This window comes from Saimiri boliviensis, chromosome 9, assembly GCF_048565385.1.
Source record: "Saimiri boliviensis isolate mSaiBol1 chromosome 9, mSaiBol1.pri, whole genome shotgun sequence".
Lineage (NCBI taxonomy): Eukaryota > Metazoa > Chordata > Mammalia > Primates > Cebidae > Saimiri > Saimiri boliviensis.
The window spans coordinates 55,607,733-55,633,356 of record NC_133457.1 but is presented as its reverse complement, the minus strand read 5'-3'; the positions used below and the strand labels follow the sequence as shown (position 1 = coordinate 55,633,356).

Sequence of the window (25,624 nt, the reverse complement as noted above, 5' to 3'; positions counted from 1 at the left end):
TGTTCATTATGGTCTCCATAACTTATCTTGAATAACTTAAATTTTATGCCTTTTGATCAGACATTCTCCATTTCCTTTCCATGCACCCAGATCCTGGAAACCTCTACTCCTCTATGCTATTATGAGTTTGACTATCTTAGATTCTACATGTAAGTGAGATTTTGCTGTATTTTTTTGGTATCATGCTTATTTTATTTAGCATAATGTCCTACATGTCCATCCACGTTGTTGCAAATGGCACTATATTCTTCTTTTTAAAGGCTAAATAGTATTTCATTGTGTATATTTACCACATTTATTTATTTATTTATTCATCAAAAGACATTGAGGCTATTTCCATATCTTGGCTACTCTGAATACTGCTGCAGTGAATATGGGAATGCAGATATCTCTTTGCAGTTCTATCTTCTATTTCTTTGGATATATACCAAGAAGTGGAGTTGCTATATCATATAGTAATTCTATTTTTGTAAGTATGTCCGTTTTATTTCTATAACGACTGTACCAATTTACATTCCCATCAATAGTATATAAGATTTTCTTTATACTACATCCGTGTTTGTACTTTTTAAAAATATTTGATAATTGCCATTCTAACATGAGTGAGAAATATCTCATTGTGGTTTTGATTTTCGTTTCCCTGTTGATTAGTAATGTTAAGCATTTTTCATATATCCATTGGCCATTTGTATATCTTCTTTTGTGAACTGTCTATTCAGATTACTTGCCCACATTTCTATTGGGTTATTTATTTTTGTTGCTATTGAATTGTTTGGATTCGTTATATATTCTTTCTATTAATGGCTTCTCCGATGAATAGATTGCAGATACTTTCTACTATTTTGTAGGTTGTCTCTTCATTCTGTTGGTTGTTTCCTTTGCTGTGCAGAAATTTTTTTAGCTTGATGTAACTCCATTTGTCTATTTCTGCTTTTGTTGTCTGTGTTTTTGAAGCCTTACTAACAAAGTCTTTGAACAGACCAACGTTCTGAAATATTTTTCTAATATTTTCTTCTAGGAGTTTTATTTCAAGTCTTTAATTTTTATTTGATTTTTGTAAATGGTGAGAAATAGGGATCTGGTTACATTTTTCTGCATATAGATATCTAGTTAGTTTCCCACCACCATCTGTTAAAGAAACTATCCTTTCCCCAACGTAAGTTCTTGATGCCTTTGTTGAAAATCAGTTGGCTGTAAATGTGTGAATTTATTTCTGGGTTTTCTATGCTGTTCCATTGGTCAATATATCTGTTTCTATACCAATACCATGCTGTTTTGGTTACTATAGATCTGTAGTATATTTCAAGTCTGGTAGTGTGGTTCCTCCAGCTTTGTTCTTTTTGCTAAGATTTGCGCTGGCTATTTAGGATCTTTTTGCTTCCATTAAAAGTTTAGGGTTTGTTTCCTACATCTGTGAACAATGCCATCTGTATTTTGATAGAAACTGCATTAAACTTGTAGATTGCCATGGGCAATATGCACATTTTAACAATATTAATTCTTTCAAACCATGAACATAGGTTTTCTTTTTACTTTTTTTATGTCCTCTTGAATTGTTTTCATCAGTGTTTTAGAGTTTTTATTGTAGACTTCTTTCACTTCTCTGGTTAGGTTTATTCCTCGGTATTAAATTTTATTTTATTTTTGTAGGTATTATCAATGGAATTGCTTTTGTGATTTGTTTTTCAGATTGTTCACTGTTAGCATATAAAAATGCTGCTGATTTTTGTGTGTTGATTGTGTATCTCTCTCCTGTCACCATGTAAGACATGCCTTGCTTCCCCTGTGCCTTCCACAATAATTGTAAGTTTCCTGAGGCATCCACAGCCATGCAGAACTGTGATTCAATTAAAACTCTTTTCTTTATAAATTACCCATTCTCAGGTAGTTCTTTATAGTAGTGTGAAAACAGAATAATACAGAAGCCATTTTACTCTGAGAAGAGATATTTTATTACTGTTTCAATCTTATTTCTATTGGTCTATTCAGATTTTGTAAATTTCATGATTTAGTCTTGGTAGGTTGTATGTATACAGAAATTTGTCCATTTTTTCCAAATTTTCCAATTCATTGGTGTATAGTTGTTTATAGTAGTCTCTAATAATCCTTTGTATATCTGGATATCAGTAGTAATATCTCCTTTTTTGTGTATCTAATTTTACTTATTCATTCTTTTTTCCATAGTTTAGCTATAGTAATTTTATCTTTAAAAAAATAAATTTTGTTTTATTCATCTGTTGTATTGTTTTTTAGTCTCCATTTTCCTTAAACATCTATCCTGATATCTGTTATTTCTTTCTTTCTACTTTTTTTTTTCGAGTTTTTGCTATTTTGCCTACGCTTGGCTTGAACTCACAATCTTCCTGCCTCAGGCATCTGAATAGCTGGGACTACAGATACATTCTATTGAGACTTGCTTTCCTTCTGCTAATTTTTTGGTTTGATTTGTTCTTGCATTGTTTTCATCCTTTGAGGTGCATTGTTAAGTTATTTATTTGAAGTCTTTATACTTTTTTGATAAAGGTTTCTGTTTGCTATAAACTTTCTCTTAGAATCACTTTAGCTGTATCCCACAGATTTTGATATGTTGTGCTTCCAGTTTCATTTGTCTCAAAATTTTTTAAATTTCATTTTTAATTTCTTTATCGACACATTGTTTGGGAGCATGTTGTTTAATTTTTATGAATTTGTACAGTTTCCAATGCTCCTTCTGTTATTGATTTCTGGTTGTATTCCATTGTGGTCAGAACAGATACTTGACATAATTCCAGTGTTTAAAAATTTTGATCTGGGTGTGGCAGCTCATGCTTGTAATCCCAGCCCAGTAGTTCAGGGCTGCAGTGAGCTATAATCACGCCACTCTGCTCCAACCTGTGCAACAGAATGTGACTTCATCTCAAACAAAACAAAACAAAACAAAACAAAAATGTAATAGGACTTACTTTGTGAGTGAACATCTGATCTGTCTTAGAGTATATTCCATGTGCTGTTAAGAAAAATGTGTATTCTGTAGCTATTGGATGGAATGTTCTGTAAAATTTGGGCTGAGTGTGGTGGTTCATGCTTGTAATCCCAACAAGCATGATTGTTGGGATGCCAACGTAGAAGAACCACTGGAGGTCAGAAGTTTGAGACCAGCCTGGGCAACAAAGAGAGACCCTATCTATAAAAAAAAATTAAATATAAATATATATTTATATTTAATTTTTTTTTATAGATAGGGTCTCTCTCTGGGACTGCAACATCAACCACTAAATGTAACTAATATATACATATATATATATATATATATATATATATATATATTCCTGCCTAGGTTTCCAAGTAGCTGGGACTGCAACATCAACCACTAATATATATATTAGTTACATTTAGTGGTTGATGTTGTAAGTCCCAGCTACTTGGAAACCTAGGCAGGAAGCTGACTTGAACCCAGGAGTTCAGGGCTGCAGTGAGTCATATTCAGAGTGAGACCTCATCTCAAAAAAAAAAAAAAAAAAAAAAAAAAAAACAATTTGATAGGATTTATTTTGTGACTAAATATATAGTCTGTCTTGGAGAATGCTCCATTGTGCTGTTAGGAAAAATGTGTATTCTGTAGCTATTGTGTTATTATCTTGCTGTATTGATCTCTTTATAATTATGTAATGGAATTATTTTGCTTTTCTTTTTACCATTCTTGACTTAAAGTCTTTTTTATCTAAGTATAGTTATGCCTGATTATTTTGGTTTGAATTTGCATGCAATATCTTTTTACACCTCTACACTTTCTGCTTATGAATATCTTTATAGGTGTTATGAGTTTCTTGAATGCATCATTAATTAGGTCTTTCACTTTCATTTAGCCACTCTCTATCTGCTAATTGGAAAATTTAATCTAACCAACCTTTGATTTAGAATCCAGATTATTACTGATAAGTAAGGGTGTAGTACTGCCACTATGTTACTTGTTTTTTAAATCCTTTCTGTTATTTTTCTCTCTTACTACCTTCCTTAGTATTAAGCAATGTTTTCTAGTAGTAAGTTTTGATTTCATGCTATTTATTTTTAGTGTATCTTTTGGAGGTTTTTGATTTTCAAATACTTTTATAAATTGTTTTGTCAAATACTATGTACCTTATTTATTTCAAATTTGTTTAGCTTACAAATGTATTTTTAAATTTATCTTCTACCTCGCCCAAGGAATACAAGCTTCAATAGGTCTAGAAAAGTAAAACAACAACAACAACAACAAAATTAAAAATCCATGCACTGGGGAGACAAATTTAGAATTTAAGAATAAACTTTAAAAGGAAGATACTCATGAGAAAGTAAAATTTTAATGAATGTTGGAAATGTAGGAAATATAACCAATGCTTTTGAATAGGATCACTAAAGATAAAGTGAACTCATTCAAATTTAATATGTTAATTTAATTCATAATTATCCCAACATTTAAAAAATTATCTAAAATAATATTCAAATTACGGGAGAAATAAGTTCCCCCACATAGGCAAGGAAAATATTGAAAATATAATTTAAATGATAATTCAAAGCAGGCGTCCCCAAACTTTTTATACAGGGGGCCAGTTCACTGTTCCTCAGACCGTTGGAGGGCTGCCACATACTGTACTCTTCTCACTGACCACCAGTGAAAGAGGTGTCCCTTCCTGAAGTGTGGTGGGGGGCCAGATAAGTGGCCTCAGGGGGTCGCATGCGGCCCGCGGGCCGTAGTTTGGGGACGCCTGATTCAAAGTAATGGAATCTGAATATTTTCCACATCAGTGATTCTGCACAAGAAGTGATTTTTCTAGTCCGTATCCATAAGTAATTCAGTCCATTTGACTAGCTTTCAAAATGTACCTTCTCAATGCTTTAGAGTCACAAATACATGACAAGCGTTAAAAAAAGTTTGGTAATCTATTTTATAGTCTTCTCTTGTTCAAACCACAGTTTATTTTTTTAATCATAATTATACAGTGGTGTGTTGTGAATTTGAAGAACAAATATTCAAAATATTTTGTATTTTAGAATTTGCCTGTAGGTTATATAGAGTAAAAATAATGGAAGATTTTAAGATATTTGATTATTTCCAATAAAGATGTAAAATTTGATTCAATTTTTAATATATATTTTTTAGATTTACCATGTGTTACATATGAGTTTATTGCCATATGAATTGTTACAAAGAATCTCTGTCCATTTTCTATTTATTAAATTTAGTCATGTTTTCCTTCGGTATCCCTATTCCCATCAATTCTTGTTTTGTTCATAATGTATATTTTTTTGGGTTCTCCAGAGAAACATAACTAATAGTATAAGGAGATAGCTATATAAAAATATCAACCTTTAGTTTAGTCTATCTTTAGTTTGTCTTTAGTCTCTCAGTTTCTAAGTTTTCCATATGCTTAGGAAATCCTCAGAATTGGGACACATGGTGGGACTTAGAGTTACCTTTTAACATTTTTCTGCAGCAAAGGGAAAGGAAGGAGAAATTTGGGGCTCTGAGAATAGACAAATAGAAGTGGGTACTCCCACGGGGCAACTGTTTCTTTTCCATTCAGGTTACCTTAACTACTTGAACATACAAATGACAAAACTGGCACTTTGCCACTGAAAGATGGTAAGAAAATAGTGACTTACCCTGTCTGCCTGAAGTTTCTCTGCCTCTATCAATGGTACACAGCAGCAAACATCACACAATGCAGGTAGGAACTCACAGGCTAAGGGTCAGCAGGAACACAGGTCTCTGTTTTTGCATTACTCCGGAGAGATGTGCTTGGACCATGGAACTGGGTGCTGACAGAGGTCATTGGCCTTCTGCTGCTTTCTATTTTTAATCGGGTAAGTATAACAATGATGTTGCTCAGGAGAATGGATACTTTAAGATTTGTAGTACGTTTTTTAATGATGTGCTGGAAAAAGCCAGCTCTCTAGCACTTGGAGACAGTGAAGGAAGTTGCCAGGCCACCCAGAGAGAATGCTCCAGCATTCCTTTTCTTCCTATAATTGAAGGACAAAATATAAGTAACATGTTGTTAAAATGGTAAAGCATTATATAAATTGAATGAGTCTATCTCTGAATACCAAAAAGTAATAATAAAATATTAAAATGAAGAGTACAATTTTCTATGTGGAGATTATAAAACACACATGAATATTATGTTCTTAATCTTCAATATATGACTTCTATTTAAGTATTTCATTCATTTATTTATTTTAGAGATGAGGTCTCACTCTGTCATGCAGGCTGGAGGGCAGTAGTGCAATCATACCTGAATGTAATCTCAAATTCTTGGGCTCACAGGATCCTGCTACCTCCTAAATCACTGGGATTGCAGGCATGAGCCACTGCACGCAGATATTTAAATATTTAAAAATTTAATCTTGGCCAGGCGCGGTGGCTCAAGCCTGTAATCCCAGCACTTTGGGAGGCCGAGGCGGGTGGATCACGAGGTCAAGTGATCGAGACCATTCTGGTCAACATAGTGAAACCCCGTCTCTACTAAAAATACAAAAATTAGCTGGGCATGGTGGCGCGTGCCTGTAATCCCAGCTACTGAGGAGGCTGAGGCAGGAGAATTGCCTGAACCCAGGAGGCGGAGGTTGCGATGAGCCGAGATCGCGCCATTGCACTCCAGCCTGGGTAACAAGAGCAAAACTCCGTCTCAAAAAAAAAAAAAAAAAAAAAATTTAATCTTAAAATAATCTTTTAATGGTGAATCTTTAGCACACAACCAGGGTGAGTGATGAAATCAGTGGCCAAGGAAATTAAAATAAAAACTGAAAATAAACAAACTGTTTTACTTTAATAAAATGATACATCCAAAATCAGCAGCAATATTTGAGTCACTAATTTGCATACATTCTTTTTTAAATAATAAAATCATTTTTTAATATATTCAGCCAAGAGAATTTACATGTATATTTGTATATAATATTGGAACTTAAGTGGAAGTTTTAATTTGCATGGTCACGTTTCTATGAGGAAATAGAAAATATCATAACTTGTTCAATATTCAGTAGGCAATATGTGATAGAGGTAGAATTCAGATCTGTATTTGCTGTAATTCAAAGCTATGGCTTCTTATTCTATAAATATTTAGCTTGCTATAATACATAAAGTGATACTGCCCTCTGGTCACTGCTGGCTTCATAGGCCCGATTGTCAGGTAGTCACATAGGGCCCTGTGCTTGCATTAATATGTTGCTGTTTCCATCCTGAAATCTTAATAATAGTTGAAGAAGGAACATCACATTTTAGTTTTCACTGAGCTCAACAAATTACTTAGCTAGTCCTGCTTCTGGAAAATATCTTAACATCTCAGAGACTATTGTCTGTGTGTTTGTAATGAATGTGATACAACCTATTTTAATTAATTAGAAAAATTGCTGCTGGACAACCATAAGACTGATCCATTTCTTTTCATTATTAGTAAAACAGCTTCACCTCTCAGATAACAGTTTCTCTTACCTATGACAATTGTACTTATTGATCCCAAATGTGCTTGCTTGTTGCTGAAAATCTCTCCACCCTTAATGATGCTTTCTGAAAGTTCTCCAAAAGAAAATACTCCATTGGGTCCTTCTGTAGCTGTCTAGAATGCTCTTCATTTGGCTTATGCAAACCTCTTAGCAAACCACAGGGCTTGGAGCAACTGCCACTTCCTCTCGTTTACTGAGGGGATACTTTGGCCCTTCTTGCATCTGTCTTCAAAATACTAAGTGTATGAGAGAGAGAGACAAAGAGGTTTAAAACACTATCAATAGACTATATCTCCCACCTAGAAAGAATGTACCATTTTGATCTCATTGTGTTCCTGTAGCACATTATGTAAATATCTTTAATAGCCCTTATCATCTCATAGAGTTGTTGGTTTAATTGTGTTTCTCCTCCCCTACCAGGCTCCTTAAGTAGAAGGATACAGCCTTGATCATCTTTTTTGTCTTTAGAGCCTGAAATTTGCCCCAAACTTTGATGGAATGTTTATTAAAGTGAAATGAAATAAAATGCCCAAGTTATCCCTTTATTCAATGACTTTGGTGGTCTATATTTCACTGACAATTATGCATTTTTTTCAGGTAAGTTATGTAAAAACTTCCCCAAACTAAAACTAATGAATCCTCAAAACAGATATATAAGTGCTTCATTACCTAAAAGCAATGTTTCCAATTAGTTTCTGCTTCTGGGTTTTATTTTCCCAATGTGATTTAGCTAATGTTTTGGCTAAAGAGAAAGTGATCCACTTATTAAATTAATGTCCCAACATAAGATAAAGTGAACCATTATTAGCATAAATCTTCCTCCAATAGCATTTGACAAAAACCACTGATAATTATGTAGGCAATTACAAATTAATTTGTTAGACAGTAGGATCATAAAATGCTTTTTGCCCTTTTCTCATTTGATTTTTCTTTGTCCTGGAACACTGTACTTACATATAAAATTAGTGTCTCCTGAATGACACAATGTGATTAAGGCCATCTTCATAGTAACAAAATATTTTTTTCTATCTTAATACATGTTTTATATATATTATAATGTGTAATATATCTAAATTTATAGTTTTAGAACAATTTTTGTAACCATATATAGTTTTATAAGTAATAAAATCTATGTTCAAACTCACTAATCAGGTTAATAAAAATCTCAGCAATTGAAAAATTAAATTTTTTCAGTCTAATGAGAGTACCTAGATGTTTCAGCTACATTTATGGGTATGTTATTAATATGCATATTCCAAATTTGGATAAAACTCCTAGAACTCTAATATGTTACCAATCATAATTGTGGCTATTGTAGTATATGCCACAAAACTAACTAAATTATATTGTCAAATGCTGATTATAATAAACTTTTACCAGATTTTTAACCATGGTTATGCTAAGTTTTTGTCATCCACAGTGATTATTTTGAATTCTTCTCCAAAAGTATTTGCAATCAGATTCAAGGAAAAGACTCTAACAAGTATTTGCTCATATTCTTAAAATAGTTTTCTAATATGTTTAAGGTCATTTATTATTTAGGTTGACAAAGGTAACCATATTAGCCAATGTACAAAATCAACTGTATTTCCATATACTGGAGACGAAAATTAGAAAATATAATTGAAAGATGCCATGTCCAAAAGCATCAAAACATTAGATATATGGTAATAATAGTAATAAGAAATATGTAAGGATTTTTTTGTACTCTGCTAACTATAAAACTTAGATGATAAAAGTTAAAGGAGCCCTAAATAAGAGAGAAATATATCACATTTTCATATTAGATGTTTCAAAATTGTCAAAATATCAGTTCTCCATAAATCAATCTAAAAATTTATTATAAATCCAAATAAAAGTTCCAGCAAGTTTTTTATTTGTATATGTAGAAAATGGGTGGAAGGGAGAGGCTACTGATCTTGTAATAAGTCTTTCAGCAGTGTTTGGCATGTTATACTATTCAAATGTTTTACTTTGATAAATAAACATTAATTTTTAAAGTTTTAAATATACCTTCAATTTCCCTGCTATGTGACAAGCTAGATAGCCCAGAAAAGATCCAAATATACAAAGCTGAGAAACATCAGCATTTAATGAATGGGTACATGACAAGATTTAATAGAACCTAAGGATGAGTGGCAAGACATAAAAAAATCTCAGAGAATGGGTTTTCTGTAAACCAATAAAAGAGTTTAGGAAAGAATGGTCATCAATACTAAATGCTGTACAGAATCCAATTAAGGTAAGATTTAAAAGAATCCCTTGGTAAAAAATAAAGTCATGGTAGAAATGCAAGAGAAATTACAGTGAGCTTGTGGTGAATAAGAGGTGAGGAAGTGGAAAAAGGAAGTAGAAAAAATTAAAGAAGCCTAAAATGAAAAAAAAAAAAAATATTAAAGGGAAAGGTAGCTATGTGATCAAAGGAAATTTTGCAGAAAATAGGTCTTTAGTATGTTTACTGATAAGAAAAACATTCTTGGGATTACTTCCCAAACTTGGCTGTGCACAATAATTACCTGAAAAACTTTAAAAAATTTTAGTGCCTGTATGTGATGTGGTGATAGGGATTATAAAAAACTTTTGTACATTCACATTGCTGTGAACCTAAAACTACTAATTAAAAAATATCCAGTGCCCCAATTGTACTTTAGATAAATGAAATCATTTTCTGGGGATAAGACCAAAACAGTGACAGTGTTTTTTAAACCTCCCAGGTGATTCCAATGTGTAGATAAGTCTGAGAAGCACTGCATTATTCTAACATTTCTCACAATTACAATTATCGTGAGAATTTGTTATTGATAAAAGACACTGCTGGTCTCATCCTCAGAGTTTCTGAATCACTAGGTCTAGGGTAGGATTCATTTGTTTGCCTTTTTTGGAAGTTCCCAAATTATGTTAATGTTACTGACTCAAAACCACACTTAGAATTAACATTCTGTTCCAGAGAGGGAGATTGAAGATAAAAGAAAAATAATATACCTGAAGATCCCCAGCCATGCTGCATAAAGATGAGGTGATTTGGATGATTCCAGTGGTCCTCTAAAGTGTTTCATAAGCCTTCATAATTTTCTCAACTTGCTCTCATTAGCAGCCCACATAATTCTGGCTGAAGTCTGGTAACTTGTTCGAGTGCCAAGATTCTCAAGTGTGGTCCCCATTAGGAGTAGCAGCAGCTTCACCTGGGAACTTGTTAAAATGCAAATTATTAGCATACCCAAGACACTGAATCAGATCCTCTAGGGATGAGATGCAGCAATCTGTGTTTTGAAAGGCCCTCCAAGTGGTTTTGATACATGTTAAGTTAAAAACCACTATTTCAGTAAATAGCCAAAAATTAACAGCCAGGAGCCCTGTTGTTTTCCAAAAATGCCAGCATTCATCTGCCAGTAATTTATTTTGGTGAATAAGTTAGAAAATATTCTCTAGCTTAATCTACTTTTCTGAGAGAGAGATAGTGTGTCACATTCTCATATACAGCTGATGAGACTAACTGGTAAAATATTAATATTTCTATTTTATTTTGAATTGTGTTTTAAAATTCTAGTTAGCTTCTTATAGAATTCTATTGGATGATTTTCTAAGGCAATTAAAACTTTCATTTGATCCCTATCAAATGTATGTACTGGCTGATAATTTTGAAAGCATATGTAAATCTCCAGTTATATTCAGTAACTGACCAATAAAACAAATGAGACACCATTGATTAATGCTGCATCTTGACAGTTTCACATTCTGGAGAAAACAAAACAAAACAAAAAACACAGCAACAGCAACAACAATAACGAAATCCAATCCAGTTCATATCACTAAGTTATTTTCAATCACTGATAGAAATTGAATAGTTTTTACAGTTTTACCAACAACAATGATGAAAACTTAACACAAATACCTTGTGGCTCAATAGACCCCAACCAGGTACTAGCAAGACCTCCCTCGTCTCCCAGCCACTCCCTGTAATGTCAACAAGTCATCCAACAGAGCACTCTAGAGGTATTTTCTGTGTTTTTGAAAGCCAGTCTGTGCATCGAATTTCCCCTACTGGATGCTGTCTTTGCTTCTTGTGCCCTTGCTTCCACTTAATCATCCCTAATGCCTACCAAGTCATCTGAAGAAATTTCACTTGTGCTATGATTTGTTATGGGAATGTCACTGTGTGTAAGTGTTGCTCAAAGCTTTCAATCCCCAGGGTCTAGATAAGCATCAAGTAATCTACAAAGTTAGAGGTAAGCTTTGTCCCTGAAACAATTTCACATGGTGTTTTCTTAAGTAATGTTACCAACTTCTAATCCTCAATACTGAAAATGCAAAGGATGAGATTAGATACTATAGTATATATTTTATTCTCCTCATCCTCCTGTAACTGTTTTGTTACGTGAAATGTATTCGAACAGTTCCGCTGAGGACAACTTTTTTTTTCAACACATCCTATATAAATGGTTTAGAACATTGTGGAACGTGAGCAATGAAATTTTAATGTTTTGTGCTTAGTGTTTGCAAGCTTAAACAAAAAGAAGCATAAAATATTATATTAAAAAATTCTGTTAACAACTTTAGCCAAAACTTTTCTTCCTCTAAAAAGAGTTTGAATCTGTATGAATGGAGACAAATAAACAAGATAACAGTATGTGAAAATTTGTTTTCATACACTAATGTTCTGTGTGTGTATAGAATATCTGAACTATGAGCATTCAGTTGGACATGACTCTTTAAACACTTCTAATACATACTAAGCATTCAGTATGGTTCATGCTTGTTCATGAAAATTACCTAATTTTATATTCCAAACCCTGAGTCTGTCAGATCTGCATAAAGCGGGAAAAGTTGGCCTGTCTTCTAAGGGATATAGGCAGAGAAGTTCAATAATAGAAATCGTGAGCAAGACATATAATTTGGAAATGAGATTGCCTCCCAGAATTCTGTAACAAAAAATATCATGTTATTTATTTTCTTGTTTAATGAATTTTGTTCCAAGTTTCTTTTCACTTGTGTATGAGAAATTCCATCTTACGATTTTTTTCTTCTTTTCTTGAGAAAAAGAGGTGTGTGCTGTTTTCCCATTAAAATGTCCTAAAAGATTCCCAAGAAATGTTACAAAGCATAGAAAATTGGGGTAAGTTTATAGGGTAGGGTCTTTTAGTTCCCTGGATTGCAGGAGCTTCCACTTCCTCCTGGCCAACCCAGAGAATGAGATTCTTTATGTGAGTGTCCCAGGACAGTGCACCCAACAAACAGCTTCAGGCAAACAAGTGGGTCCATTTATACCTCTGTATCTCTGAGAGGGAGTAAGAGACAGTTCCCTAGGCCTCGGCAATATGTGCCTTAAGTCTGGGTACTTAAGAGCCACTTCTGATGGCTTTACATTTTTCATTCCATGTCTTTCTAGAATGATCTAGACCATACCCTTTTAAGCATAAACTTTTGTAAACAAAAATATGCTATTTTCTTCTGTGGACAGAAATCCTAAACACAAGGGCAGGATTTATTCAAAACATTAAATGATAACACTTATATAATTAGGGCTGCTCTATCCAATACTTTTATAAGAAGGAAGAGTAGCTTTTCTGTGGAAGTATCCAGGATTCATTTTATTATATTTCACTGAATCTTGTCTCTCTTGATTCCTTTAAGAGAGTGTCTGTGTAGTTCTGATGTTGGATGACCTGGTCTTTGGATATTATCTCTCAATGAAACCAATAATATCTAAGAATTATTATGAATATTATAGTTAATTAAATGATATATAATTGAAAAGATCACAAATTCAAAGACATTTCATAGGTAATACAAATTTAAAAACCACCTGTTAAATAGTGTGTTGGATTGTTAAAAAAAAAAAAAAAAAAAAGTCCACAATATTTTACAGCTCTTCTCATCAAGAAGTGGTGATCTCCTTCAACATTCCTTGAATGGGGATTTATCCACATTACTTTATTTAGTTAATGGAGCATTAATAGACATGATGCAAACAGAGGCTTGAAATGTGCTTGTGCATTGAGGATGTGTCCTCTGGCTTCCTTTGCAACCCACCTGTTACATAAAGAAGTCAAGCTAGATATGAAAAAGTCCAAAGAAAGAAGCCTGACTTAAAAAGAATAGTGGGATGTGGCTTTTTTTTCCCCCATAAAGTGGACTAAATCTTGTAAGTAGAAATCTTATAAGTAGAAATCCATACAGTTTTTAAGGAAGTTGTATAAGCATAAACTAAATGAGACTGCAACATTCTAAAATGAAAAGAGACCTCTGTTCATAGGCAGATAGAAGCCTGTAAAAGCTACTCAGCTAAAAACATGGTAATTTCATTTAGAAAAGAAAAAAATGTCCCAGAAGGCACAGCCAAAATTCCAGAGACCAGAGTAGAACAATGGACTGGAAAGCCATTCCCAGGGAGCAGAATTTTCTCTGTCCCCAGAGTAAGGGAAATTAGAAACATATCCCTCCTAATTACTAGAATTTCTATTGAACAGTGACTACTAGATGAATTTTATTTGTTCATTGTGGCTATTTTGACCTTTGCTCACTATTACATGTGAGGTGGGCCTTTCTTGTTTTCAAGTCTCTGAATCAAGAGAAGCCGTATCCAAGTATCTTCACTCACATTCACAAAAGGTAAAGGATGACATCATACTGGACTTAAGCTTGATGCTATAACTGAAAGAGACTTGTGGGAGTCCTGAGACGGTTGAGGATATTTTGTGTTTGGGGAGAAGGGAAATAACTGGAGTCAAAGAGAAGACAGTGATAAATTGTGTTGGGGGAAGAAAGGCAACATTATTTTGCAGCAACTCTCATTTTAAAATTGCATCTATTTTTCCACCCTTTGAATGTGGCCTTGGTTATGTGATTTGCTTTGGTCAATGGAATATTACTAATATAATAGAAATAGAGGCTTGAAATGAGCTTGAACATTGGAACTTGGTTTCTTGTTGGTTTTGTGAGGCGAATGTGATAACCACTACACTATGGAACCAGCTTCTTGTTGGTTTTGTAACACAGTCATGTGTAAAAGCTTTGGCTGTCCTCCTAGATGACGAAAAATATGTGGCCTATTACTCCCATTCCCTCAGCCAATAGCCTGACATATGAATGAAGTCATCTGGGATAAGATAGTCCCCAACTAATCTGATAATTGACTCAAAATGCATGAGAAGCCAGGAACTAACTATACAACAGAATGCTAAGCTAAACATAATGATTATTTAAGTTAATATTTTTTGGTATAGTTTATTATGCAGTAAGAATATGTATAAATAGTTTTAGTAAAATAAAATTTTATTTAGATATTTTCAGTGAAAGTTGTTTAGTTTTGTTGAGGGCTGGCAAAAACAAATGCCAGTATTTTCTGACATATTCTTTCAGGGTGAGTCTTATGGCCACAGTTCAAAATACATGTAATTCTACAATGAAAATGGAAAATAAATACAATTAGGCTGGTTTAATAGTAGAAACAACTACAGTCATTAGACATGAGAATGCTTTTTAAGATCCCTGTATTATAATAACATAATCACAAAACATATTAAAAAAACAGAAGTCTGAGGACTAGAGCCATGAGGAAACAACTTCTCAGGGTGTAAGAATGACTGTTTGCCCTTACCTACACCAAAATAATAGATTTGTGCATCTCTAAAGGCTGGCTTTTTTCACTGCATAAAATATTCTGAGTATTTATGTCATTAAAGGTCCTTAAAAGTATTTAGTTTCTTAGTTTGTTTTAATATCTGCTTATTACTCTATTCTAGTGATGTCTCATTATGTAGTTAGTAAGTCTCATACTCACACATTTTATTTTGCTTTAATTTTTGCTATTTGAGTGAAGTTTGCTACATAGTTTACATTGCTAGTTCCTCTATTTGTCTGTATCTTAAAAAAAAAAACATTAAATTTTTGACAAATGTATTTTAATTTATTCCTCTAAAAGTTACACCTGTAACTCAGGAGAACTTGATTCCTTAAATCTTCATTAGCATTGAACATATATCATTAGAAATATCCCAGCACTTTGGGAGGCTGAGGCGGGTGGATCACGAGGTCGAGAGATCGAGACCATCCTGGTCAACCTGGTGAAACCCCGTCTCTACTAAAAATACAAAAAATTAGCTGGGCATGGTGGTGCGTGCCTGTAATCCCAGCTACTCAGGAGGCTGAGGCAGGAGAATTGCCTGAACCCAGGAGGCGGAGGTTGCGGTGAGCCGAGATCGCGCCATTGCACTCCAGCCTGGGTAACAAGAGCGAAACTCTGTCTCAAAAAAAAAAAAAAAAAAAGAAATAAAAACTTTATTATATGATAAACAAAAAAAGGTATTTTATCCTTTCTCTTTTGCTTTTCTTGTATGTTTTTGGAAATGCTTTCTTATGTTTAGTGATTATTTTTATTCCCTCTCTGATAGTGATTCAAATTATTTTTTCATATTATTTATACATTTTCATTGAGTATTTGATTTTTTCTTATTTAAGGATCATGTTTATTGACCTAAGAATATTATTCCTTAGTCATATTAGTTATGTATTTCCTTAATTTATTATTTCCCTTATTTCCTATATTTTCTTTAATTTATTATTTGCTTTTAAATATCTAATATTATGAGGGTTTATGAAACACAAAAGTTTAAAATATTTAAATTTAGTAGTCTGTTATCTCACGATTTTCTTGTTTTGAAACATCTATTTTGTTTAGAGTCTAAGTATGGGTGCTGTTTATTTTTGTCTGCTTAATGATTCAATATCTCCATTATGCTTTCTTGGATATATTCTTGCTTTTTTTCTTTTCTAACTTTATAGCTTAAGCCAATTAATTTAGCTTATTAATTTTTCTCTTTTCTTCAATAATTATAGCTATACATTTAATATGTTTAGTTGCATGCCAAGAGTTTTGACATGTATTATTTTACTACACATTTTAGACATGTATTATTTTACTACACATTTTAAAGTATTTAAAATATTTTGTTATGGCTTTTTAAAAATAATTGAGTTATTTGCATTTCAATATGTAGAAAACATTTAAAACTATTTATTAACTTCTAAATGAGTCTTGTTTGCTCATATACTAAGGTCTAAATGATAATGATTCTCTGTAGTTTGTTGAGACTTGCTTCTTGGCTCATAATTATATTAATTTTTGTAAATAATGTTTATTTGAGAACAATGCATGTTATCTAATTTTTGGTTAAAAAGTTCTAAATAAGACCATTAAATCAAGCTTATTCATTTTGTTGTTCAAATTTTAAATAACTTTAGTAACATTCTGTCTTATATCTAACAAAAATGAAGAGATAGGAGTAAAATCCCCCATTTTGATGATGGGTTTGTCATTTTAACTTTTTAACATTTGTCTCTATATTTTGAAGTTAATATTACATGCATACAAGTCTGGAGTTACTGTGTCTTGTTTGAATAGATGCTTTATCATCATAGTTACCCATTTTGTTCCTGTTGCTATTTTTTGGAGTTTTAATTTTTTTTTCCCCCCTGGTATTAATTTAGATTCCTTAGCCTTCTTGTGGTTAGTATTTTATCCATATTAACTTTCTTTCAAATTTTTGGTCATTAATTTAGGTTTATCTTTTTAAAGGAGACTACAGATACTTTAAAAATCCAATTGAATAATTTCTATCAACTGGTAAGTACAGAGGGTTTACAAATAATGTCATTTTGTTGTTCAATGCTGTTTTGTTATAATGTTGATGCCAAAAATAATGAGTTTTATTCTATATCCTTGTGCTTAAATTTGCAGTTTCCAAGAACCTATCAGTGACTGATATGGGTTGGCTCTGTCTCCACCGAACCTCATCTTGAATTATAATTCCTATGTGTTGAGGCAGGGACCTATAATCCCCAAGTGCGGAGGGAGGGAAGTGATTGGATCATGGGGGTGGTTTCCCCTATGCTGTCCTTGTAATAGCGAGTGAGTTCTCTGGAGATCTGATGATTTTATATGCATCTGGCATGTCCCCTGCTTGTACTCACTCTTTCCTGCCACTTTGTGGAAAAGGTGCCTGCTTCTCCTTCGCCTTCCACCATGATGGTAAGTTTCCTGAAGCCTTCCTAGACATGTGTAACTGTGAGTCAATTAAACCTCTTTTCTCTATAAATTACCCAGTTTCAGGTATTTCTTTAAAGCCATGTGAAAATGAACTAATACAATGATATTAATTGAGGACTTAGGGAGAAAGAACATAACCTTAGAGGGATCATCTGAAGTTCAATAAAATTTGAGAGCAAATAAAGTGCTAAACATATCTGTGATTTTATTAGAAAAATAAAATAAGAGCAAACATTTAATTTGTAAATTTAAAAAGAAGTAAAACTAAAACACTAGCCAACGAAAGTATGTAAGTTGTGAGAGAGAGATTAGAATTAAAATGTTTTTAAGGTCTTTTCATTGCTTAAGACATAGAGCTAAATCAAATAATATCTACAGTTTCCCAACTAACAATATATTAACATTTAAATAAAGTATAACAAGCATGCATTAATAAATTTTACATTGTAAGAGATAACTATAAGTCACATTGAATGAACTATATTTTTTCTGTTTTCATTGACAGTCTGATTTTTCTTGAATGCAAAGGATTTAAACTTCATTGATCATGTTTCTAGGACACTCTAATTTTTGCTTCCTTTGCAAGGTGAATACTGAATCCATAATGTCATTCGGGGACTGAGGATGGTCAGAAAGGCACAATTTGCAGTTGATTCAGATGATTCAAGGAGAAATATTAACAAAAGTGTAACGATAATCTCAGAAAATGTAATTCTCAAGTGAATAGAGTAAAAGTAGACTCACAATGCGGAAAGTTGCTCCAAGCATCAGTGCTTTAATTTTAACATCATGATCAAATGGAAACTGGATCTCAAGTTTCTCACCATTGGTTAATATTCCCCTCACAGATCCAGAGAAGTGTTTTGAAATCTTTCCAATAACCATTTCCTCATCCAGCGTCAATAACTAAAATAGAAAAATATATAATCTTAGGAGAAAAATCTACAAAATAAAAAGGTATTTCTTTACCAAATTTATTAACTAATTATGACCTTGATGAGTTATAGTTATACTGATTATACCCAACAATTTATAAAATATGCAACATGGACACATAATACCCTGGCAACATTTATATGCAATTCCTACCTAAAAGTAGATTTTCAAACTGTATACAACTGAGTGTATCTATCTCTCTATGTGTCACACTTATATACACTTAATTCATATAATTTGCTTTAACTTAATACAAGAATGAATTTCATTATAAAATGAAAACCATGAGCTTCTCAGCTCATTATACAGCTTACCCAACTCTTTCATAAGTGATTTTATTTTTCTGACTCCCTTTACTTTTTCCTCATTTCTTTTTCTGTTACTTATCTAAACCTCCTAGAGCATCATTTCTCATACCAACTATTAATTCCTTCAGAATAAGAGATACTCATGTAAATATAAAACAACAAACCTGGGATAAATCATACTGCATGCCTTGTAACGAATGCCATAAGGGAAAGGTAGAGTGCCATGATGTAGTAAAATTGGGAGCTAATAAGCAGACTACACAAATTGTGGGGGCATGGTTTTAGAGTAAACTGCTTGGGGACAGCGTCATTTAAGCTGAGACTTAGACCAGAAAGAATTCGTGATAAGAGAAACAGGAAGACAGATAGCATTCCAGAGAAAGTTAACAACATGTGAAAAGACCCCGAGTTAGGAAGGAGCACAGCTGGAGTGAAGTGAGGGAGGGAACTAATAGCAGAAAATGAGTGAGACCAGAGAGGTTAGCAGGCCTGCTCATACACAGCCTTGTAAGTAGTGCTAAGGAACAGGAAAATGAGAAATATCGAAGTGCTTTAAATATGTCCAAAGTTCCTCACCCTTTTCGAAACTCTGAACCCACCATTCCCTCTCATTCTCAACAAAATGTCTTATCTCTTATATTACAGAGAAAATAAAAGGTATGGAACGGGAATTTATCCTCAGACACTAGCCCTACAAACAGAATGTGTTCATACCAACATTTCCTGCCTCCTTATTGTTATGGTGAATGGACCATCTCTATATCAGGCTAATTCTCTACATGTGTCTCAGTTCCATACAAAATAAGAAACCATATTCATCATCGTTTGTGCCTCTGCTGTATCTCCATACTTTCTCTCTCATTTGGCTCTGTTATTTTACAATCAAAGGGATAACAACATACTTCTCAGGAAAGTATCTCCCCTTCCACCCTGTTCCCTCATCCAGCCAGAAACAGGATTAGGTTATTGCAGAAAGATAAGTCATATAAGTACATGGTCAGTTCCTTTCTTAATTTTTTAGTTTATTTCATAACAAATTTTTTTGCATTCATTTTTAAAGGGCAGTGCATTCAGGTATCACTTACCCTTAATACTGAGATTTTTGTTGGTCCCTTAAATTTTCTACCTGAGATGGACAGGTCAACTGTCTCATTCTAGTTCTGGCCCTGTAACTAGCCACTACTTTATCTTTTCTCTTATTCATAGCCAAAAAAATATGAAAAGGATTGTCCACATTCATGCAAAAGATGACTTTCTTACAGAATCATGATTTCCCTTTCTTACTCCTCGTACTTGAGCTTACCCAAGAGTGCTAGCTTTAAAATTGTTTTGCTTCAAACAGAAAAAATAGGAAGGGTTTTATATACCTTTGACAAAATGTTGAAGATACTAGAATGAGGATTTGCTGTATTATACTGTGAAATATAAAATAATGCACAGAAAGCATTTTATTATTTGGTGTTAGTAAAAATGGCTTTGGTTTCTGGAGTTTTATGCACAGTCTACTTTGTTACTTTGGCTCCTAACTTAAAATAGAGTCCTATATAGTCATGTTATTACTTTCCAAAATAGACATATTATTAACAATTAATTTGTAATATATTAAGTACATATATATGCAGATGACAGTAAGAATCAGAATCACTAAAATGAATTGACATAATTCTACGAAAGGAAAGAAAATCAGGTAGTATTTTAGTTAAGCTGTATCCAAATTTCTTACTAGGTATTTCAGCTATTCAAACAAACAAATATGTTTTTGATGAAAGTTTGGGAAGTATGGTTTTGCATACCTACTATGAAGTTAAACTAACACAATATTCTCTGTTGCTTAGTTATCTTCAGATTTATATAAACATAACAAGTTCTTTAATTTTATTAACTATATGTAATATATTTGGGAGTTAACTTCCCAAATTATTATTTTGATGTTAGCTATAATCTGAGAAGTAAATTAGTAAGTGCATAAACATTTTTAAAAATTATATTGTTTTGAAGTTTTATAAAAAGCAAAAACTGTTTATGAACATTAAAATATTATGTATAATTAGTACCAGATTACATCATTGTACACTGAAATAAAGTTTAATTTTCTCTTTCAATATTCCTTGAGATATTAAATACCAAACTTTTGGTACCTTTAAAACTTGCCTTATAAGCTACATTAACTTCTACAGCTTTTAAATAAGGACATGATGACTTAGTAATTCAATATTTTAAAAAAGCAAATAGTTACAGTATTTTCATAATAATATTTCTTTTTCTTTAATCATATCCAATAATTATATGTATTGTGAAAAAACTAATAACTAATTTTAATATATTAAAACATTATTAATTACTTACATTAAAATTTAGATCCCTGAGACAGCTGAAGACCAACCATGGCCCTTTAATTTTCATTACCTCCTCCTTATTCTCATTTTTTATTTTGAATTTTGGCAAGAATGGGTGAAAGTATTGATAAACATATCCAATTGTTTCTCCAGGTGGAGCTTCAACTTTTAGCTACAAAAGATTGAAAAATATAATATTGATCCACCAGATATGTTAGATTTGTTAGTAATACTTTATTTAGTTCTGTACTACCTTTTAAATGAGCTTTTTGTATATTTATACAGAACTTTCTGTATTTAAGGGATGCTTCATGTTTGAGAATAAACATAAAAGTGAGAAGACCAGGATTTAGATGTTAAAGCCCCCTGAGCTAAGACCTGACCTCACTGCTTACCAACTGCTTGAAATATGGACAATCACTAAAATATCTGAAATTTACTTCCCATTTGCACAAGAGGGATAACAACAATCTCCTTTTTAGGCATTTATGAAGATACTTTTTAAATTCCCATGCACATGAAATATAATTTAAGTCTAATTACATCCAAAACTGCTTATTACTCAATGTGCCAAACACTTTCATAACTCTTTGCCATGGCAAATATAAATTTATTGATTTTTTATCCCAATTTTCATTTAAAGCTCAATTAATTAGACTCAATAGAGACTTGCTGAATAAATTATGGCATATCCATATAATGGGTTATTATGCTGCTATTTAAAGGAACAAACAAACTCTAAACATGGATGTAATCCTCAAGTTATAGTGTTAAAAAAAAGTTGAAGAATATGCTACTGTGTTAAAACACACACATACATACACATAGCATAAACATGCTACGTTTATGTAATATACAAATATTCACAAAGTAACTGTGGAAAAATACATAAGAAATTTATAATAATAGTTGTATCTAAAAAGGGATGTAGGAGCCTAGGAAGAAAGCATTTGAGAGAAATTGTTTCTCCTGAATATACTTCCACTATATTCTGTACTTTTCTTTTCTGAAAAGTACAGAATTCTGACTTTCTGTTTTTGCTTTCCTTCCCTCCCTCCCTCCCTCTTTCCTCTTTCCCCTTTCCTTTCTTTTCCTTTTTCTTACCCTGTATAAGTATTACTCATTAAAGGGCAAGCAAAGACTGCTAAGTCAAGATGATGGTAATGGTGGTATGGCTTGTAAACCTCCCCAAAACTCTCATGGAAAAGAAGAAAATAAGTATGCTAGCAAAACAAAACAAAACTGTCAAATTATTTAGACAAATTAGATGGAAAAACAAAAAGCCTCAAGTCTCAAAATGTAACCAGATGCAGTGAAACACATGAGAAGAACAAGATGTTTCTGAGATTTCCAGAATCCAGACAGTAAATAAATACATACATTCATAAAGTTATGTATACAAATTAAAAGCATATAGATGGCAAAGGAGGAAGTAAAATCGTATTTTTATATCCAAAATCATAGGAAACTTTAGTGACTTTACAAAAAAGCTACTAGAATTCATACGTGATTTTTGTCAAGCTCAGAGTAAAGTGTCAGTGTTCACAGAGCAGTAATTTTCTATATACTATATATGAGCAACAAAAATGAAGAGTTTAAATTAAAAATACTATTTATAACCATCATTCTTAGCAAACTGACACAAGAGCAGAAAATCAAACACCGCATGTTCTTACTCATAGGCAGGTGTTGAACAATGAGAACACATGAACACAGGGAAGGGAGCACTACACACTGAGGTCTGTTGGGGGGAAATGGGGGAGAGGCAGCAGGGGATGGGGATTTGGGGAGAGATAGCATGGGGAGAAATGCCAGATATAGGTGATGGGGAAGAAGGCAGCAAATCACACTGCCACATGTGTACCTATGAAACAATCTTGCATGTTCTTCACATGTATCCCAAAACCTAAAATGCAATTAAAAATAATAAATAAAAATAAAAATACTATTTATAATTGTATCTAGAAATATAAAATAATTAAATTTATTTGTAATATAATATTTGTAAGACCTAAGTACTAAAAATGACTATTACTGGGAGTTATTAAGTAGAAGGAGAAATATACCATAGTCATTGAGCAGAAGATTCAATATTAATAAGGTATCAATGCTTTTCAAATTAATTCACTGATTAAATACCCTCAATATCTTGGCAGGATTTTGAATATTATAATTTGTTTTTTGTAAATTTATATGAAAATGCAAAGGACCTAAGAGAGCCAAAACAGGTTTAAAAGCAAAACAAAATAAGAAGGCTTGTACTACCTGATATTAAGACTTACACTACAGCTGGTATTATGCCAATATTATATCGTCCTGATGATCCTAGCTCTGTGTGTATACATTTGTATGTATATACATAGGTAGAAAAATGGAAGATAATATACTCTAGAAATAGGTAAATATATACATTGGCAATTCATTTTCAGAAATGTTGCCAAAACAATCCAGTAGAAAAAGAATAGTCTTTACAAATCATGGTGTTTAAACAACTAAATATTAAAGTGAGAAAAAAATGGATCTCAACACTTGATTTAAATATAGAGTTTCTATAGTAAACATGAGATAAGAGTCTTTGCCACTTTGTAATACGCAAATATTTCTTAGGTCACAAAAAGCCTTGGGTGGATGGTTAGATAGTTTAGAATAGAAAACATCTAAAGAGCTTATGACCTTCATTGCCTGGAAAAAAATCTGCAATGTTGTGCATGATTTTCACCCTATAGGTATGTGGTACAAAAATTCAATTCACTTTCTGACGTTTTTCATTCTAGACAATTCTTTGCAGCCAATCGCAATGTTTAGACTTTAGCATACTGTCCAGCATTGAGGCTTTTTGATATGATGGTATATTTACTTACCTTTTGTATGTAGGCAGCATCTACTCCAGCAACAGCTACATTTCAGAGCCTTATGCAGAGCAAGTACATCTCTACCTACATTATCATAAATTGTCATAGTAAAAGGCCTTGAAAATCCACAAAGGTGTCGAAGGAAGCAATTATTTCTCTCTTCTGCAAAATAAATTCTCTGTCCTTGACTGTTCAAGATTTCATATGTTTTACTAGTTTCACATTTTCTGAGGGCTAGAGAATAAAATAATGTATTAATTTGTAATACTGATGTAAGATGTATGTAAACAGGTATCAAATTACCTTCCAATATGGAAATTATATTGGATAATAAACCGCTTGAATTTAGTTAACTAATTTTCACTGGTATCTTAGTCTTCTTATGTATAAAAATGAGAGATAGGCTAGCTACTCTCTGGCTCTGTTTACTGCTAAAATTCTATGCATAGCCTTTTGGTATCCTTTTAGAACTTCAAAGAAGTTAACCCATTACTATTATGTTTTAAGTCATGTTTAATTTTATTCTTCATCTTTTCCTTATTACAAAAATTTAAAAAGATTTTGTTAGAACTCCATTCTGGATAGTAGAAATTTAAAAAATTGTATTTATGCTAAATTGAGGGAAGTAGGATGCCCTCTCATATATTGTTTATATAATATTCAAATGTACCCCTTTCGCAAGCAAATAAGAATATTACTATCTTTTGTTTCAATAATTTTACTTCTGTTATTATACAAACAAAACCATTTTAAAACTTAAAAAAGAAAGTTTTAGGCATCAAATATTCACTACTGCACCATTTGGAACAGAAAAAATAAAGTGAAAACAAAGAAAGTATCCAATTAGAGACAATACATAGTATCCTCTATTGAAGATTACTATGTAGCTCTTTAAAATGCTGGGTTTTCATGATAAAGAAATCATAACATTAAGTGACTAAGTATGACAAATTGGGTGGACAATAATTAAAATTGATTTTTAAAAACTCTAATAATTTAAAAACCTCTTCAGAGGAAATGTAGTTATACATATATGATTTTTATCTTATATATTTTCAAATGAGTATATACTTAATGAGTACATGTTACTCTAACATACATTACACATTCTGTTTTAAGACTAAACTTTGAAACAGGTTGAGTATAGAATTTCTTCATTTTTAATGATTCTGTGGGCAATGAACATAATTACGTTTCTATCTTGTGTCAACATATATCAAAGGTACACATTTTCATTTGATATTGAAGACTAAATCATGATTTATAACTTAGTAAAATAATTTTCTGCTTTAAAAATCAATTTTTAAGTAGAAATCACATATGCATGGCACAAATTTTTAAAATGCAAATGAGAATATAAAATTAAAAATAATTTCTTCTTCCAGCCCTACCCTATCCCCATCTTTTCCCATTTCATATGCATCCTTTCAGAGATATACCAAGCATATTTAAAAAACTACAAATATTTAAAACACACACACACACATAAACACTCCTAACTATATGCTCTACTTTGTAATTATTGATTATACGGAAGATATTCTTGGCATATCTGTAGAGCTAATTCTTTGAAATAACCCGAGATGTTAAATTATATGAAAGTGTCTCCATTTAGAGTGGTAGTTCTCAAATTTAAGCCTGTATCAGGATCTCCTGAAGGGCTTTATAAAGCAAATTACTGAC

General features: G+C 32.4%; 1 long non-coding RNA gene across 1 annotated transcript; it reads right to left on the bottom strand.

Annotated features, from left to right (window-relative positions):
- Positions 1–7,458: 7,458 nt before the first annotated feature.
- On the bottom strand, positions 7,459–21,255 carry LOC141585648 (uncharacterized). Its single transcript, XR_012519244.1, has 4 exons — positions 21,100–21,255; positions 18,254–18,415; positions 10,447–10,653; positions 7,459–7,700 (listed from the first exon to the last, which is right to left on the bottom strand). It is a non-coding gene; the product is annotated as an uncharacterized LOC141585648 (long non-coding RNA).
- Positions 21,256–25,624: the final 4,369 nt, after the last annotated feature.